The sequence below is a fragment of the Papio anubis genome, chromosome 10 (genome assembly GCF_008728515.1).
Source record: "Papio anubis isolate 15944 chromosome 10, Panubis1.0, whole genome shotgun sequence".
Taxonomy (NCBI): Eukaryota; Metazoa; Chordata; class Mammalia; order Primates; family Cercopithecidae; genus Papio; species Papio anubis.
The window spans coordinates 73,111,228-73,130,758 of record NC_044985.1 but is presented as its reverse complement, the minus strand read 5'-3'; the positions used below and the strand labels follow the sequence as shown (position 1 = coordinate 73,130,758).

The window sequence follows — 19,531 nt, the reverse complement described above, 5'->3', positions numbered from 1 at the left end:
CTTCTTCTTTCCCACCATCCCTCTCCTTCTTTCCCCACCATCCCTCTTCTGCTTTCCCACCATCCCTCTCCTTTCCCCACCATCCCTCTTCTTCTTTCCCACCCTCCTTCTTCTTTCCCACCCTCCCTCTTCTTCTTTCCCACCATCTCTCTTCTTCTTTCCCACCCTCCTTCTTCTTTCCCACCATCCCTCTTCTTCTTTCCCACCATCTCTCTTCTTCTTTCCCACCCTCCCTCTTCTTTCCCACCATCCCTCTTCTTCTTTTCCACAATCTCTCTTCTTCTTTCCCCACCCTTCCTTTTCTTTTGTCCCCTTTCCCTGTGATAAATACCATCAAATGGGATTGCTGGGTCAAATCATAAGTATATGTTTAACTATTTAAGAAACTGCCAAACTGTTTTTCCTACTTTCTCTACCTTCTTTTCCCCGCCTCCCTTTTTCTTTCCCCACCGTCCCCCTCCTACTCCCATTCATCTTGCCACCATCTTTTCGCTACTGTTATCTCATCACCCTGCTCTCCCCAGGATTTCCCCCGCCTCACGCCCACTGTTTTCTTCTTTCTCCCAACCTGCCCCACCTGATCCAGCTCTCCCCTGCACCTCCCTTTCCTGCCTGGCTCCTGCCTTCTACCACTCTTCCTCACTCCCGCTAGCGCCTCCTTGTCTCCTCCCCACCCCCATCTTCTTCCCGCCCTCGCTCCGGTCTCCACCCTCCCCCACCTCAGCTCCCCACGTCTTGCTCCCTTCTCTTCTTCCCACGGACTTCTGTCCTGGCTCCCGTCTCTTCTTCCGACGGGCTTCTCATTCTCTCTCCTCCACCCCTTCTTGGGGAAAGAAGAACTTGGGGAGAAGAGCTTGGGGAAAGAAGATGGTGGAAGAAAAAAAGATAGTAGGGAACCTAACTTATGGAGATGGAGTTGGGAAGAAGACCTTGGGGGTGAGAAGGACAGATTGTGGGAGGAGACAGCGGGATGTGGGAAGAGAAGGGGAGAAGGACTTGGAGAGAGAGGGAGTGGAGAAAGAAGACAGTGGGGAGAAGGACTTGGGGAAAAAAAGACGGCAGACAGGAAGAAGAGGGTAGGGAGCAAAAACAGTGCTGAGAACTTGAGGAGAGGAGGTGGGGAAAGAAGACTGCGATGTGGAAAGAAGACCATCATGGGGAAAGAAGACAGTGGGGAGAAGAACTTGTAGGGAGGGAGTGGGGAAAGATGGTGGGCAAAAAGGAAGGTGGGAAGAAAAGCTTGGGGAGAGGACGGTGGAGAAGGGAGGAAGACTGGAAAGAAAGAGTGGGGAAAAAACTTGGGGCAAGGGAATGGGGAAAGAAAAGGTAATGGGGTGGAAAAAAGATGGCGGACAAAAAAAAACAGGAGGGAAAGAAGATGGTGGGGATAGATGACGGTGGGGAAAAACGATGGGAGAAGAACTTGAGAAGGCAGCATGAGGAGAGGGAGTGGGGAAAGATAATGGGGAAAGAAGATGGTAGGGAGGAGAACTTGCAGTGAGGGAGTGGGGAAAGAAAAAGGTGGAGAGGAAGTGGGGAAAAAAGATGGCGGGAGAAAGAAGAGGGTGGGGAGAAAAGAGTGGGTGGGAGAAAAACTTGAGAGGAGGTGGGGAAAGAAGGAAGAAAGAGGAGAAGAACTTTGGAGAGTAAGTGGGGAAAGAAGATGGTGAGGAAAGAGGAAGGTGGGGAGAAGAGCTTGTGGGGAGAGGCTGGTGGGGAAGGAAGGAAGACTGGAATATTTTAATAAGTGACTTGAAGCTTTTTTTTTTTTTTTAAATCCAACATTTGGTTATCTTAGGGTTGTCATCTGTTGATTCCCTTTCTCTTGAGAGTTGTTAAAGTTTTTCTGGTTCTGTTTTTTTGTGTTGAGTAATTTAGGATTGTGTCCTGGGTATTAAGATATCCTGGGTCCTGTTAAAATCCCTAAAGCCTTGACCATGCTAATTGTATTCAGTTTCATACATGAAAAGCTCAGAGGAAAGCCCAATATTTCATGATTTAAAGGATCCCTTTCTCCAGCTTCTTTCTCTTTGATATTCTACATTTTTCAGTTTCAGTGGTTCCCTTCTTGGGTCTCTTGTTAGAAAGCCCGGGCTTTTTCTCCTTGACATTGTTACCTACTTTTCCATAGCTGAACCTAAGTTGAGGCAAAGTAGTATGGGCAGAGAACATATGTGGCCACCACTGTTTTCCCTGCCCCACATTGCTTTTGCTGTTGAGTGAGCACAGCTTCACTATTGGATCTCACTTGGAGTGGAACCACGAGATTCCAAAGAGCTCATTTCACACACTACCAGGTGGAGGTAGAGCTGCTTCATTTTTGGTACTTGCTACCAGGTCTTTCTTGGAGTCTTCATCTTCCTACCCAGTCCACCCACTCTATCCACTGTTTAGAGACTTCTGTTTCTCTTATGTTTTGTTTAGGATTTTCAGCCATAATTAGTGGGGAGGAAAAGGTGGAGGGTTCTGGTTCCGTTTTGACAGAAACTCAGAGTCTCTAGCTTAACTTCCTTACTCTTTCTTTCTCTCTCTCTCACTCTCTCTCTCTCTTTCTTTCTTTTTGAGACAAGGTCTTGCGCTGTTGCTCAGGCTAGAGCACAGTGGCATGATCATAGCTCACTGCAGCCTCAATATCCTGGGCTCAAGGGATCCTCCTGCCTCACCCTCCCAAGTAGCTGGGGCTGCAGGTGCATGGCACCATGCCAAGGTAATTTAAAAAATTTTATTTTGTAAAGGCAAGGTCTCTTTATCTTCCCCAGGCTGGTTTTGAACTCTTGGCTTCAAGTGACCTTCCTGTTTCGCTTCCCGAAGTGCTAGGAGGCACAGCCACCACACCTGGCCTTGGTTAACCTTTCAGCAGGATAAGTCTGATTCTGACTGATGGGGGGACAAGGAATCAAAACTTGGAGACCAGTTAGGAGCCTTTTGAAGTGGTACAGTTGAAAGATGATGGTGGCTTAGACTAAGGCAATAAGGGTGGTCAGAAATGTTCGAATGATGCGTATATTTTGAAGGTAGAACAAATAGTATTTTCTGATAAATCAAATTCAAATACTGTATGTAAGAGGATAGGTGGCAAGATGACTCCAGGGTTTAGACCTAAGTTTGAAGGTTGAAATTACCATGCATGGAGATTGGGAAGACTATGGAAGAACAGAAGAGGGAGTGAGACTACTAGGAACTGGGTGTGAGCTTCTTATTACAGGACATTCAAATGGAAATGTAGTTAGTTAGATATTCTGTTGGAATCTAGAGTACAGGTCTTTGCTGGAGATATAAATTTAGGAGTCATTGGTGAGATGATACTTGGTGAGGTCAACAATGAAGTGAGTGTGTATAGAAAATAGAGGAAGTCTAAGGACTGAGTCTGACAGTTTAATATTTAGAGGTCAGGAAGATGAGAAGGAAACCAGCAAATGGCCAGAAAACCAGGAGAATATGGTACCATAAAAGCAAGGAGAGGCTGGACACAGTGGCTTGTGGCTCCTGCCTGTAATCCCAGCACTTTGGGCGGCCAAGGTGGCCAGATTGGTTGAACCTGGGAGTTCAAGACCAGCCTGGGCAACATAGCGAAATGATATCTCTACAAAAAATACAAATAATTAGCTGGGCATGATGGTACATGCCTATAGTACCAGCTGCTTGGGAGATTGAGATGGGAGGATTGGTTGAACCCAGGATGTTGAGGCTGTAGGGAGCTTTGATCATGCCATTGCACTGCAGCCTATGTGACAGAGTGAGACCCTGTCTCAAACAAACGAAAACAAACAAACAAACAAAAAGCCGAAACTCAAGGAGAGAAAATATTTCAAGGGTGTAGAACTCATTTTTTTTTTGTCAACTCATACTGATAGATTAAGTAACAAAAACACAAAAAATTGATCCTTGCACTTAGCAATATGGAAGTGTTTGGGGATCTTCATAAAAGCAGTTTCAGCAGAATGATGGAAGTGAAAATTTAATCTGAATGAGGTCAAGAGAGAATAGAGGAGCAAAGTTAGAGACAGCAAGAAGCATAGGAGGTTTGCTACGTAGAGAAAAAAATAATATGATAGCTGGAGGGTAACTGATGCCAAGAGGCAAGGTTTTTTTTTTTTTTTTTTCCTGATGTAGTGACTAGCAGATAGTGGGTGGAAGGAAAGGACACAGGAGAAAGAGAAAACTTGACAATGTGAAAAAGTAAGGAAAGAATTGTCAGATCAATTATACACATACTCTGTAGCATTGCACTCTGTTTTAAATTATGCTTTGCAGATATTTATTTTTATTTTTTTACAAATTAAAAGTTTGTGGCATCCCTGCATGAACAAGTCTATTGGTTAAATTTGTTTTAAATTTTGTATTATTATACTTTTAAGTTCTACGGTACATGTACACAACATGCAGGTTTGTTACATAGGTATACATGTGCCATGTTGGTTTGCTGCACCCATCAACTGGTCATTTACATTAGGTATTTCTCCTAATGCTACCCCTCCCCCAGGTCACCACTCCCAAACAGGCCCTGGTGTGTGATGTTCCCTGCCCTGTGTCCAAGTGTTCTCATTGTTCATTTCCCACCTGTGAGTGAGAACATGTGATGTTTGGTTTTCTGTCTTTGTGATAGTTTGCCGAGAATGATGGTTTCCAGTTTCATCCATGTCCCCACAAAGGACATGAACTCATCCTTTTTTATGGCTGCATACTATTCCATGGTGTATATGTGCCACGTTTTCTTAATCCAGTCTATCATTGATGGACATTTGGGTTGGTTCCAAGTCTTTGCTATTGTGAATAGTGCCGCAGTAAACATACATGTGCATATGTCTTTATAGTAGCATGATTTATAATCCTTTGGGTATATACCCAGTCGTAGGATGCTGGGTCAAATGGTATTTCTAGTTCTAGATCCTTGAGGAATCGCCACACTGTCTTCCACAATGGTTGAATGAATTTACACTCCAACCAACAGCATGAAAGCATTCCTATTTCTTCCCATCCTCTCCAGCATCTGTTGTTTCCTAACTTTTTAATGATCGCCATTCTAACTGGCTTGAGATTGTATCTCATTGTGGTTTTGATTTGCATTTCTCTTATGACCAGTGTTGATGAGCATTTTTTGATGTGTCTGTTGGCTGCATAAGTATCTTCTTTTGAGAAGTGTCTGTTCATATCCTTTGTCCACTTTTTGATGGGGTTGTTTTTTTCTTGCAAATTTGTTTGAGTTCTTTGCAGATTCTGGATATTAGCCCTTTGTCAGATGGGTAGATTGCAAAAATGTTCTCTCATTCTGCAGGTTGCCTGTTCACTCTGATGGTAGTTTCTTTTGCTGTACAGAAGCTCTTTAGTTTAATTAGATCCCATTTGTCTATTTTGGCTTTTGTTGCCATTGCTTTTGGTGTTTTAGTCATCAGTCCTTGTCCATATCTATGTCCTGAATGGTATTGCCTAGGTTTTCTTCTAGTGTTTTTATGGTTTTAGGTCTAACATTTAAGTCTTTAATCCATCTTGAGTTAATTTTTGTATAAGGTGTTAGGAAGGGATGCAGTTTCAGCTTTCTACATATGGCTAGCCAGTTTTTCCAGCATCATTTTTTAAATAGGGAATCCTTTCCCCATTTCTTGTTTCTGTCAGATTTGTCAAAGATCTGATGGTTGTAGACATGTGGTGTTATTTCTGAGGCCTCTGTTCTATTCCATTGGTCTATATCTCTGTTTTGGTACCAGTACCATGCTGTTTGGTTACTGTAGCCTTGTAGTATAGTTTGAAGTCAGGTAGCATGATGCTTCCAGCTTTGTTCTTTTTGCTTAGGATTGTCTTGGCAATGGGGGGTCATTTTTGGTTCCATATGAACTTTAAAGTAGTTTTTTTTCCCCAATTCTGTGAAGAAAGTCATTGGTAGCTTGATGGGGATGGCATTGAATCTGTAAGTTACCTTGGGCAGTATGGCCATTTTCACAATATTGATTCTTCTTATCCATGAGCATGAACTGTTTTTCTATTTGTTTGTGTCCTCTTTTATTTTGTTGAGCAGTGATTTGTAGTTCTCCTTGAAGAGGTCCTTCACATCCCTTATAAGTTGGACTCCTAGGTATTTTATTCTCTTTGTAGCAATTGTGAATGGGAGTTCACTCATGATTTGGTTCTCTGTTTGTCTGTTATTGGTGTATAGGAATGCTTGTGATTTTTGCACATTGATTTTGTATCCTGAGACTTTGCTGAATTTGCTTGATAAGCTTAAGGAGATTTTGGGCTGAGACGATGGGGTTTTCTAAATATACAATCATGTCATCTGCAAATTTGACTTCCTCTTTTCCTGATTGAATACCTTTATTTCCTTCTCTTGCCTGATTGCACTGACCAGAACTTCCAACACTATGTTGAATAGGAGTGGTGAAGAGAGGGCATCCTTTTAAAAATTTATTTATTTATTTTTTAGTATACTTTAAGTTCTAGGGTACATGTGCATAACGTGCAGGTTTGTTACGTATGTATACATGTGCCATGTTTGTGTGCTGTACCCATTAACTCATCATTTACATTAGGTATATCTCCTAATGCTATCCCTCCCCCCTCCCTTCACCTCACAACAGGCCCTGGTGTGTGATGATACCCATCCTGTGTCCAAGTGTTCTAATTGTTCAGTTCCCACCTCTGAGTGAGAACATGCGGTGTTTGGTTTTTTGTCCTTGCGATAGTGTGCTGAGAATGATGGTTTCCAGTTTCATCCATGTCCCTACAAAGGACATGAACTCATCATTTTTTATGGCTTCATAATATTCCATGGTGTATATGTGCCACCTTTTCTTAATTCAGTCTATCATTGTTGGATATTTGGGTTGGTTCCAGGTCTTTGCTATTGGGAATAGTACCGCAATAAACATACATGTGCATGTGTCTTTACAGCAGCATGATTTATAGAGAGAGGGCATCCTTGTCTTGTGCCAGTTTTCAAAGGGAATGCTTTTCCCATTCAGTATGATATTGGCTGTGGGTTTGTCATAAATAGCTCTTATTATTTTGAGATATATTCCATCAATATCTAGTTTATTGAGAGTTTTTAGCATGAAGGACTGTTAAATTTTTTCGAAGGCCTTTTCTGCCTCTATTGTGATAATCATGTGGTTTTTGTCATTGATTCTATTTATGTGATGGATTAAGTTTATTGATTTGTGTATGTTGAACCAGCCTTGCATGCCAGGGATGAAGCCAACTTGATCGTGGCAGATAAGCTTCTTGATGTGCTGCTGGATTTGGTTTGCCAGTATTTTATTGAGGATTTTTGCATTGATGTTCATCAGGGATATTGGTCTAAAAATTCTCTTTTTTTGTTGTGTATCTGCCAGGATTTGGTATCAGGATGATGCTGACCTCATAAAATAAGTTAGGGAGGATTTCCTCTTTTTCTATTGTTTGGAATAGTTTCAGAAGGAATGGTACCAACTCCTCCTTGTACCGCTGGTAGAATTCGGCTGTGTGTCCGTCTGGTCCTAGACTTTTTTTGGTTGGTAGGCTATTAATTATTGCCTCAATTTCAGAGCCTGCTATTGGTCTATTCAGGGATTCAGCTTCTTCCTGGTTTAGTCTTGGGAGAGTGTAAGTGTGCAGGAAATTATCCATTTCTTCTAGGTTTTCTAGTTTATTTGCGTAGAGGTGTTTATCGTATTCTCTGATGGTAGTTTGTATTTCTGTGGGGTCGGTGGTGATATCCCCTTTATCATTTTTTATTGCATCTATTTGATTCTTCTCTCTTTTCTTCTTTATTAGTCTTGCTAGTGGTCTGTCAATTTTGGTGATCTTTAAAAAAAACAAAAAACAGAAAACCAGCTCCTGGATTCATTGATTTTTTTGAAGTGTTTTTTGTGTCTCTGTCTCTTTCAGTTCTGCTCTGATCTTAGTTATTTCTTGTCTTCTGCTAGCTTTTGAATTTGTTTGTTCTTGCTTCTCTAGTTCTTTTAATTGTGATGTTAGGGTGTTGATTTTAGATCTTTCCTGCTTTCTCTTGTAGGCATTTAGTGCTACCAATTTACGTCTACACACTGCTTTAAGTGTGTCCCAGAGATTCTGGTACATTGTGTCTTTGTTCTCATTGGTTTCAAAGAACATCTTTATTTCTGCCTTCATTTCGTTTTTTACCCAGTAGTCATTCAGGAGTAGGCTGTTCATTTTCCATGTAGTTGAGCGGTTTTGATTGAGTTTCTTAATCCTGAGTTCTAATTTGATTGCACTGTGGTCTGAGAGACCATTTGTTGTGATTTCTGTTCTTTTACATTTGCTGAGGAGTGTGTTACTTCCAATTATGTGGTCAATTTTAGAATAAGTGCAATGTGGTGCTGAGAAGAATGTATATTCTGTTGATTTGGGGTGGAGAGTTCTGTAGATATTTATTAGGTCCACTTGATGCAGAGCTGAGTTCAATTCCTGGATATCCCGTTAACCTTCTGTCTCATTGATCTGTCTAATATTGAGAATGGGGTGTTAAAGTCTCCCATTATTATTGTGTGGGAGTCTAAGTCTCTTTGTAGGTCTCTAAGGACTTGCTTTATGAATCTGGGTGCTCCTGTATTGTGTGCATATATATTTAGGATAGTTAGCTCTTCTTGTTGAATTGATCCCTTTACCATTATGTAATGACCATTTTTGTCTCTTTTAATCTTTGTCGGTTTAAAGTCTGTTTTATCAGAGACTGGGATTGCAACCCCTGCTTTTTTGCTTTCCATTTACTTGGTAGGTCTCCCTCCATCCCTTTATTTTGAGCCTATGTGTGTCTCTGTATGTGAGATGGGTCTCCTGAATATAGCACACTGATGAGTCTTGACTCTTTATTCAATTTGCCAGTATGTGTCTTTTAATTGGGGTATTTAGCCCATTTGCATTTAAGGTTAATATTGTTATGTGTGAAGTTTATCCTATCATTATGATGTTAGCTGGTTATTTTGCCTGTTAATTGATGCAGTTTCTTCCTAGCATTGATGGTTTTTACAATTTGGCATGTTTTGCAGTGGCTGGTACTGGTTTAGCTCTTCTTTTAGGAGCAGTTTTAAGGCAGGTCTGGTGGTGACAGAATCTCTCAGCATTTGCTTGTTGGTAAAAGATTTTATTTCTCCTTCACTTATGAAGCTTAGTTTGGCTGGATATGAAATTCTGGTTTGAAAATTCTTTTCTTTAAGAATGTTGAATATTGTCGCCTACTCTCTTCTGGCTTGTAGGGTTTCTTCCGAGGTGTCTGCTGTTAATCTGATGGACTTCCCTTTGTCGGTAACTGGAACTTTCTCTCTGGCTGCTCTTAACATTTTTTCCTTCATTTCCACCTTGGTGAATCTGACAATTATGTGTCTTGGGGTTGCTCTTCTTGAGGAGTATCTTTGTGGTGTTCTCTGTATTTCCTGAATTTGAATGTTGGCCTGCCTTGCTAGGTTGGGGAAGTTCTCCTGGATAATGTCCTGAAGAGTGCTTTCCAACTTGGTTCCATTCTCTCCATCACTTTCAGGTACACCAATCAAACCTAGATTTCATCTTTTCACATAGTCCCATATTTCTTGGAGGCTTTGTTTGTTTCTTTTTACTCTTTTTTCTCTAACCTTGTCTTCTTGCTTTATTTCATTAATTTGATCTTCAATCACTGATACCCTTTCTTCCACTTGATTGAATCAGCTATTGAAGCTTGTGCATGCGTCACGAAGTTCTTGTGCCATGGTTTTCAGCTCTATCCGGTCATTTAAAGTCTTCTCTACACTGTTTATTCTAGTTAGCCATTCATCTAACCTTTTTTCAAGGTTTTTAGCTTTTTTTGTGTGATGGGTTAGAACATGCTCTTTTAGCTTGGAGAATTGTGTTATTACTGACCTCCTGAAGCCTACTTCTGTGAACTCTGATATCAAAGTCATTCTCTGTCCAGCTTTGTTCTGTTGCTGGTGAGGAACTGCGATCCTTTGGAGGAGAAGAGGCACTCTAGGTTTTTAGAATTTTCAGCTCTTGTTTCTCTCCATCTTTGTGATTTTATCTACCTTTGGTCCTTGATGTTGGTGACCTACAGATGGGGTTTTGGTGTAGATATCCTTTTTGTTGATGTTGATGCTATTCCTTTCTGTTTGTTAGTTTTCCTCCTAACAGTCAGGTCCCTCAGCTGTAGGTCTGTTGGAGTTTGCTGGAGGTCCACTCCAGACCCTATGCGCCTGGGTATCACCAGTAGAGCCTGCAGAACAGCAAATATTGCAGAATAGCAAATATTACTCCCTGATCCTTCCTCTGGAAGCTTTGTCTCAGAGAGGCGCCTGCCTATATGACGTGTCTGTCGGCCCCTACTGGGAGGTGTCTCCCAGTTAGTCTACACAGGGATCAGGGACCCACTTGAGGAGGCAGTCTGTCTGTTCTCATTGCTCAAACGCCATGCTGGGAGAACCACTGCTCTCTTTAGAGCTGCCAGACTGCAGAAGTTGTCTGCTGCCTTTTGTTCAGCTATGCCCTGCCCACAGAAGTGGAGTGTATAGCGGCTGTAGGCCTGGCTGAGCTTTGGTGGGCTCCGCCCAGTTCAAGCTTTCTAGCTGCTTTGTTTACCTACTGAAGCCTCAGCAATGGAGGACGCCCCTCCCCCAGCCAGGCTGCTGCCTTGCAGTTTGATCTCAGACTTCTGCGCTGGCAGTGAGCAATGCTCCGTAGGTGTGGGACCCACTGAGCCAGGCACTGGAGAGAATCTTCTTGTCTGTCAGTTGCTAAGACCTTGGGAAAAGCACAGTATTTAGGTGGGAATGTCCCCTTTTTCCAAGTACAGTCTGTCATGGCTTCCCTTAGCTAGGAAACGGAAATCCCCTGACCTCTTGCGCTTCCTGGGTGAGGCGACCTCAGGCCCTAACATCTTTGTCAGTCCTGGGGATCTTTTCCTCTTACTCATGTAGCTGGATCTCCTTTTAGTTTAGCTTCCTTTGTTTCACACCTCTTCTTTTGAACCCCTCCATTGGATGAGTATCTATGTCTCAACTCAATTGTGAATAGGAATAGTTTTTTTTTCTGTAGGACTTAAGAGTCTTGTGCAAGTTGTGGTATTTCTGGATAATCAAGATATTCCGTAAACGTTCTTGGACAAGAGAATTGGGAGGTAGGTGCAGTGCAAGGGAGAGGAGTTGGCCTAACTCCACTAACATGCTGTGGCCCATGTTTTACTTCTTGGAGAGCAACTTCAAAGCAAATCTGTCAATGCCAGTAAATACATTAAAGAACTAGTTGTGGGGGAGAGTTAGTAAAGCATTAGTAGACTTTTCCTTTTATACCTTAAGAATGTGACCTTTAGTTAATTTTCTCTCTGTTCTACTAGAAATCAGATGAAGATAGAATTTCAACTATGTTACAGTCAGTATTGCCTACAGTAATATTATCCCTGAATGATAAATTGCAACAAAACAAGGAGGAATTATAAATGCCCCATAAATACCTGAAGAATAATGTCAACTATGTTACAGTCAATATTGCCTATGGTAATATTATCCCTGATTGATACACTGCAACTAAACAAAGAGGAGTTACAAATGTCTCATAAATACCTGATGAGAGTGCTGTAATTTGGGCTTTCCTGAGTGTGTTAACTCATGTAATTGGGTGTGTTTCTCATGTGAATCCTGGAACCCTGTGGAGTTGTTACAAGAGATATAATGTCTTGTGGGACATGAGACTCTTAAGTAGGGCAACCCCTGAACCTGCCAGATGAGAAGTAAATGAAATAAGCAATGAAGGTGAAACTGAAGTTATACTTTTAAATTCTCATACCTCCAGGCATCATCTTAGAGTCACCCTTCTTTGGAAACCACTGTCTCGGAGAAATCCCTCCAAGACACAGGTAATTAGAGAGGGTATGTGAACCAAGGAGCCAATCAAATTCTCCCACATAAGAATTTGGGACACAGAAGATGAAGCTGAGGACCACAAGGATTTAGATACTGATGCTGTAAGTTATGTTTCTTTTTTTTTTTTTTTTTCAAATTTAACACTTTTTAAAAATTGACAGATAAAATTATATGTATTTATTGTGTACACTGCGATGACTTGAAGCACATGTACCTTCTGGAGTGGTTAAATCTACCTAATTAATATATAGGTATCAACTCACACGGTTATCATTTTTGTGTTAAGAACACTTAACATTCACTCTCCTAGCATTCCTCGAGAGTACAACATATTGCTATTTATTATGTTCCCCATGCTGTACAGTAGCCCTCTTGAATTTATTCTTCCTGTCTGATTGTAATTTTGTGTGCTTTGACCAAAATCTCCCTAACCACTACTCCCACAATCACCACAGCCTCTGGTAACCACCATTCTACTTCCTATTTTTTGACATCGACTTTTTAAGTTGCCTCATTATGAGTAAGATCATGTGGTATATTTGTTCATTCTTGCACTGCTATAAAGAAATAACTGGTCCTGGATAATTTATAAAGAAAATAGGTTTAATTGGCTCATGGTTCTGCAGGCTGTACAAGAAGCATAATTCTGGCACCTGCTCAGCTTCTGGGGAGGCCTCAGGAAACTTGCAATCATGGCAGAAGGCAAAGGGAGAGTGAGACATCTTACATGGCAAAAGCAGGAGTGACAGATAGGGGAGGTGCTTCATACTTTTTTTTTTTTCAGACGGAGTCTCACTCTGTCACTGTTGTGCAGTGGCACAGTCTTGGCTCACTGCAACCTCTGCCTCCTGGGTTCACGCAATTCTCCTGCCTCAGCCTCCCAAGTAGCTGGGACTACAGGTGCATGCCACAACATCCAGCTAATTTTTGTACTTTTAGTAGAGATGGGATTTCACTATGTTGGCCAGGCTGGTCTCGAACTCCTGACCTCATGATCCACCTGCCTTGGCCTCCCAAAGTTCTAGGATTACAGGCCACCTTGCCTGGCCCACACTTTTAAACAACCAGATCTCATGAGAACTCTATAATGAGAACAGCACTAGGGGTATAGGGCTCAATAATTCATGAGAAACCACCCCCATGATTCAATCACCTTCTACCTCAAGCATTGAGGATTACATTTCAACATGAGATTTGGACAGGGACACACACCAAACCATATCATTTCACCCTGCCCCTTCCCAAATCTCTTGCCCCTCTCACATTTCAAAATACAATCATGCCTTCTCAACAATGACCCAAAGTCTTAACTCAGTCTACCATTAACTCAGAAGTCCACAGTCCAAGGTCTCCTCTGAGGCAAGACTAGTCTCTTCTGCCTATGAGCCTGTAGAATAAAAAAACAAGCTAGTTTCTTTCAAGATACAATGAGGGTAGAGGCGTTGGGTAAATGCTTTCATTCCAAATATAAGAAATTGGCCAAAACCAGGGCACTACAGGCCCTGTGCAAGTCTGAAACTCAGCAGGGCAGGCATTGGGTAATTACTTCTATTCCAAAGGAGAAATCAGCCAAAGAAAGGGTCTACAGGCCTGTGCAAGTCTGAAACCCAGCAGGGGTTTGTGAGCTTAAAGTAATTAAATATTAAAGCTGCAAAATAATATCTTTTGACTCGTTGTCCCACACTCAGGGCATGCTGGTGCAAAAGGTGGGCTCCCAAAGCCTTGGGAAGTTCTGCCCCGATGGCTTTGCAGGATTCACCCACTGTGGCTGCTCTCGTGGACTGGCATTGAATGTCTGTGGCTTTTCCAGATGCATGGTATAAGCTGTTGGTGGAGCTACAATTCTGGGGTCTGAAGGATGGTGGTCCTCTTCTCATAGCTCCAGTAGGCAGTGCCCCATTGGGGAGTGGGGCACTGTGAAAATGTGAGGCTCCAACCCCACATTTTCCCTCTGCATTGTCCTAGTAAAGGGTCTCCGTGAGGGCTCTGCCCCTGCAGCTGGCTTCTGCCTGGACATTCAGGCTATTCCACATGTTTTCTAAAATCTAGGCAGAGGCTCCCAAGCCTCAACTCTTGCCCTCTCTGCACCTACAGGTTTAACACCACGTGTAAGCTGTAAAGCTTACACCCTCTGAAGCAGCAGCCTGAGGTGTACCTGAGCCCCTTTGAGCTACAGCTGGAGTGGCTAGGATGTAGGGAACAGTTTCCTGAGGCTGCGTGGGGCAGAGGGACTCTGGGCCTGGCCCAATAAACCATTCTTCCCTCCTAGACATCTGGACCTGTGATGGGAGGGCTGTCACGAGGGTCTCTGAAATGCCTTTGAGGTGTTTCCCCCATTGTCTTGGCTATCAGTACTTGCCTTCCTTTTAGTTATGCAAATTTCTGCAGGCTGCTTGAATTCTTCCCCTGAAAATGGGCTTTTCTTTTGAACTACATGTCAAGGCTGCAAATTTTCCAAACTTTTACACTTTGCTTCCCTTTTAGATATAAGTTCAAGTTTTAGGTCATTTCTTTGCTCATGCATAGAAGCATAGGTTGTTAGAAGTACCCAGCTCACATCTTGAATGTTTTGCTGCTTAGAAATTTCTTCTGCCAGAAACACTAAATCATCCCTCTTAAGTTCAAAGTTCCACACATCCTTAGAGCAGGGCACAATACAGCCAGATTCTTTGCAAAGCATAGCAAAAGTGACCTTTACTGAAGTTTATGAACCCTGAAAATGTGAGACAGGTCTCAGTTAACTTAGTTTATTTTGCCAAGGTTGGGGACACATTCTCTCGACACGGCCTCAGGAGGTCCTGATGACATGTGCCCAAGGTGGTTAGAGCACAGTTTGGCTTTATACATTTTAGGGAGACATGAGACATAATCAACATATGTAAGATGAACAGTGGTTCTGTCTGAAAAGATGGGAAAACTCGAAGCAAAGATGGTAAGACTTTAAGAAGGGAGGGGGCTTCCAGGTCACAGGCAGATAAGAGACAAATGGTTGCTTTTTTTTTTGAGTTTCTGATTAGCCTCTCCAAAGGATGCAATTAGAAATGCATTTATCTCAGTGAGCAGAGGGGTGACTTTGAATAGAATGGGAGGCAGGTTGCCCCTAAGCAGTTCCCAGCTTCACTTTTCCCTTTAGCTCAGTAAAGTCCTAATTTCTATCTGAGACCTCCTCAGTCTGGACGTCCTTGTCCATATCACTACCAGCATTTGGGTCATAACAACTTATCAAGTCTCTAGGAGGTTCCAAACTTTCCCTTGTCTTCCTGTCTTCTTCTGAGCCTTCCAACTCTTCCAGCCTGCCCATTACCCAGTTTCAAAGTGACTTCCACATTATCAGGTATCTTTGTAGCAATGCCTCACTCCTGAGTACCAATTTTCTGTATTTACTGCTATAAGGAAGTATCTCAGACTGGGTGATTTATAAAGAAATAAGGTTTAATTGGCTCAGGGTTCTTCCACACTCTATTCAGGAAGCATAATTCTGGCATCTGCTCAGATTCTGGGGAGGCCTCAGGAAATGTGCAATTATAGCAGAAGGCAAAGGCGGAATGAGGCATCTTACATGGCAGGAGCAGGACCAAGAATGGGAAGGAGGTGCTACATACTTTTAAACAACTGGATCCCATGAGAGCTCTGTTCTGGTAATAACTAGATCTCATGAGGACTCTGTTACGAGAACAGCACCAGGGGGATGGTGCTAAACCATTCATGAGAAACTGCCCCCGTGATTCAAGCACCTCCCACAAGGCCCAACCATTAGCACTGGGGATTACATTTCAACATAAGATTGGGGTGGGCACACAGATTCAAATTGTATCATGTGGTATTTGTCTTTCTGCACCTGTTTTATTTCGCTTTGCATAATGTCCTAAACACGTGTTGTTACAAATGACAGAATTTCATTCTTATTTTGTGGCTGAATAGTATTTCATTGTGCATATATACCACTTTAAAAAATTCTATTCATCTGTTTATAGATACTTAGATTGATTCAATATCTTAGCTATTGTGAATATGTTGCTTGCAATAAACATGAGAGTGCAGATATCTCTTTGACATATTGATTTCATTTTCGTTGGATATATACTCAGTAGTGGGATTGCTCGATCATATAGTAGTTTCATTTTTTAATTTTTTGAGGAAACTCCATATTGTTTTCTATAATGGTTGTATTAATTTGCATTCCCACCAAGAGTGTGCAAGAGTTCTCTTTTCTTCACATCTTTGCCAATTTTGTTATCTTTTGTCTTTTCGATAATAGTCATTCTAACAGAAGTGAGATGATACCTCCTTGTGGTTTTGCACATGCTCTGAGATGTGTCTAATTTCCTTCTTTGCATGAGTATATCCATTTTTCCCAATACAATTTATTGAAGAGACTGTCCTTTCCCCACTGTTTTTAGTTTGTCAAAAATAAGTTGGCTGCAAATGAGTAGATTTATTTCTGGGCTATTTTGTTCCATTGGTATATATGTCTGTTTTTATGTTAGTATCATGGCTGCTGGGTTACTAGAACTTTTCAGTGTATCTTGAAGTCAGGTAGTGTGATGCCTCTAGCTTTGGTCTTTTTGCTCAAGATTATTTTGGCTAATTGGGTCTTTTTTTGTTCCACACAAATTTTAGAATGTTTTTTCTCTTTATGTAAAGAATGCCATTGCTATTTTGATAAAGATTGCATTGAATATATTTGGGTAGTGTGGACATTGTAACAATATTAGTTATTTCAGTCCATTTATCTCATAAATGTTTTATGATTTTCAGTGTAGATTTCTTTCATCTCCATGGTTAAATTTATTTCTAAGTATTTTGTTTCTTTTGTAGCTAGTATAAGTGGAATTGTTTTCTTGATTTCCCTTTCAAGTAGATTGCTGAAGTACCACTGACTTTTGTGTATTGATTTTGTATCCTGCATCTTTACTGAATTTGTTTATTAGTTCTAACAATTATTTGGAGGGTTTTTAATTTTTTTAAAAAAGTACATAAAATCATATCATCTGAAAATAAAGACAACTTCTTCCTTACCAATTTGGATGGCTTTTATTTCTTTAGTTTGCCTAACTGCTCTTGTTAGGACTTCCAGTACTATGTTGAATAAAAGTGGTGAAAATAAGCATGTTTATCTTGTTCCAGGTATTAAAAAAAAGTTTAATTTTTCTCCATTGGATATTCTGTTAGCTATGGCCTTTAATGTGGAATGGTACATTTCTTTTGTACCTAATTTATTCAGTTTTTTAATCATTAAAATATGTTAAATTTTGTCAAATGCTTTTCTGAATATATTGAAATGATATAATTTTGTCTTTCATTCTGCTAATGTAGTATACTACATTTATTGATTTGCATACGTTGAATCATCCTTGCATTTCTGGGATGAATCCCACGTGATCATGGTGAATGATCTTTTTAAGATACTATTTAATTTGGTTTACTAGTAGTTTGTTGAGCATTTTTGCATCTATGTTGCTCAAGGATATTGGCCTGTAGCTTTTTTTTTTCCCCCACATCCGATTTGGTATGCTAGTCTTATAAAATACATTTAGTAGTATTCCCTCCTCTCCAATTTTTTTGGATGAGTTTGAGAAGGATTGGTAGTAGTTACTCTTTAAATGTTTGGTAGAATTTAGCAGTGAAGTCACCAGGTCCTGGGTTTTTCTTTGATAGGAGACATTTTATTACAAATTCATCACCTTTCTTGTTATTGATCTGTTTAGAATTTCCTTTTCTTTATAGTTAAATCTTGTGTATGTCAAGGAATTTATCCATTTCCTATATGTTACACAATTTGTTGGCATGTAATTGTTCATAATAGTCTCTTATTGTCCTTTGTATTTATGTGTTATCCAGTGTGATATTTTTGGTTTCATTTCTAATTTTATTTATTTTTGTTTTATTCTCTTTTTTCCTTAGTTTAGGTAAATGTTTTTTCTAATCTTTTCAAAATACTAACTCTTCATTAAAAAAATTTCCTATTATTTTCCTAGTTTCTATTTCATTTATTTCTTTTCTGATCTTTGTTATTTCCTTCTTTCTACTAAATTTGGACTTAATTTGTTTCTATTTTTGTAGTTTCTTAAGGTGCAATGTTAGGTAGTTTATTTGAAATTTTTATTTTTTGATGTAGGCACTTAATGCTGAGAAACTTCCCTCTTAAAACTGCTTTTGTTATATCCCATAGCTTTTGATATTGTGTTTTCATTTCCATTTGTCTCGAGATATGTTTTAATGTTCCTTTTAATTTCGTCATTGACCCATTTGTTGTTTAGCAATATGTTTTTAAATATCCATTTTTTTGGGGTGAATTTCCTTTTCTTTCTTTTTTTTTTTTGAGATGGAGTTTCACTCGTGTTGCCCAGGCTGGAGTGCAATGGCACGATCTTGGCTCACCGCAACCTCCGCCTCCCAGGTTGAAGCAATTCTCTTGCCTCAGCCACCCAAGTAGCTGGGATTATAGGCGTGTGCCATCATGCCTGGCTAACTTTTGTATTTTTAGTAGAGATGGGGTTTTACCATGTTGGTCAGGCTGGTCTCGAACTCCTGACCTCGTGATTCGCCTGTGTTGGCTTCCCAAAGTGCTGGGATTACAGGCATGAGACACCGCGCCCAGTCTTGGGTGAATTTTGTGAAGTTCCTCCTGTTATTGACTTCTAATTTTATACCAGGTGGTCAGAAAAAATACTTGATGTGATTTCAATCTTATTGAATTTAAAACTTGTTTTGTGGCCTAACACATGATTTATACTGGAGAGTGCTCCATGTGCCGTTGAGAGAATGTGTGTTCTGCGTATGTCCTTTAGGTTCAGTTGGTCTAAATAGTAGTTTAAGTACTATGCTTTCTTATTGATTTCCTGTCTGGATGATCTGTTCATTGCTAAAAGCGGGGTATTGAAGTCTTTGAGTTTACAAATTATTTCTTGTGCTTGATCAATTCTGCTGTTTGAGCTCTTTATTATATTTTATATTTTGTTCATTGTAATTTAGTTCCAAAATTTCTGTTTCTTAAAATATTATTTCAATCTCTGTTGAATTTTTCATTCTGGTCACTTATTGTTTTGTTAATTTCTTTGAATTATCTCTCTATATTTTCCTAAAGTTTGCTAAGTTTCCTGAAAACAGTTATTATAAATGTTTTGTCGGCAGTTCATACATCTACAACTCTTTAGGGCCAGTCACTGGCACTTTATTTTTTCTCTCTGGTGTTGTCTTGTTTTCCTAAATGTTCTTGGTCATTGTGGCTATGTGATAATGTCTGCACATGGTAAAACCCCGTCTCTACTAAAAATACAAAAATTAGCCAGGCATGATGGCACGCAACTGTAATCCTAGCTACTCGGGAGGCTGAGGCAGAATTACTTGAACCTGGGAGGCAGAGGTACTTATTCCAGTAGGTACTTATTCCAGTCTTCATAGCCTGGATTTGTCTAAGAATGCCTTCCAATAGTAAGCCTGTCCAGAGATTCTGGGCAGATCATCTGGTCTGCCTGCTATTCTTGAGACCACTGTGGCCATTGCAGTCCTAGGGAGCATCATAAGCTTGGACTACTATGGCTGGCACAATGCCAGACTGGAATCTTGTGGTTACTGAAGCTGATGTGGAGCTGGTGTGTGCCAGAAATCCTTAGTTACAGAGGCTGGTACATTGCTAAGGCATGTGTGAAACCTACAGCTGCTGAGGTCTACCTCCTGTATGCTACTGAGATTATTCAAGGCCCAAGGCCACT

The 19,531-nt window shown here is 40.7% G+C and overlaps 1 protein-coding gene across 4 annotated transcripts in view; it reads left to right on the top strand.

Moving 5' to 3' along the window:
* COL5A2 (collagen type V alpha 2 chain) overlaps nucleotides 1–19,531 on the top strand; it is a 423,920-nt gene that overhangs the window by 10,130 nt on the left and 394,259 nt on the right. For 3 of the 4 annotated variants that reach the window (XM_021923787.2, XM_021923786.2, XM_021923783.2), the window contains exon 2: nucleotides 11,746–11,917. The gene's annotated coding sequence lies outside the window, so the exon portion shown is untranslated. Of the gene's footprint in view, nucleotides 1–776; nucleotides 937–11,745; nucleotides 11,918–19,531 lie in introns of those variants that run through there. The other variant, XM_021923785.2, reaches the window with a different exon arrangement.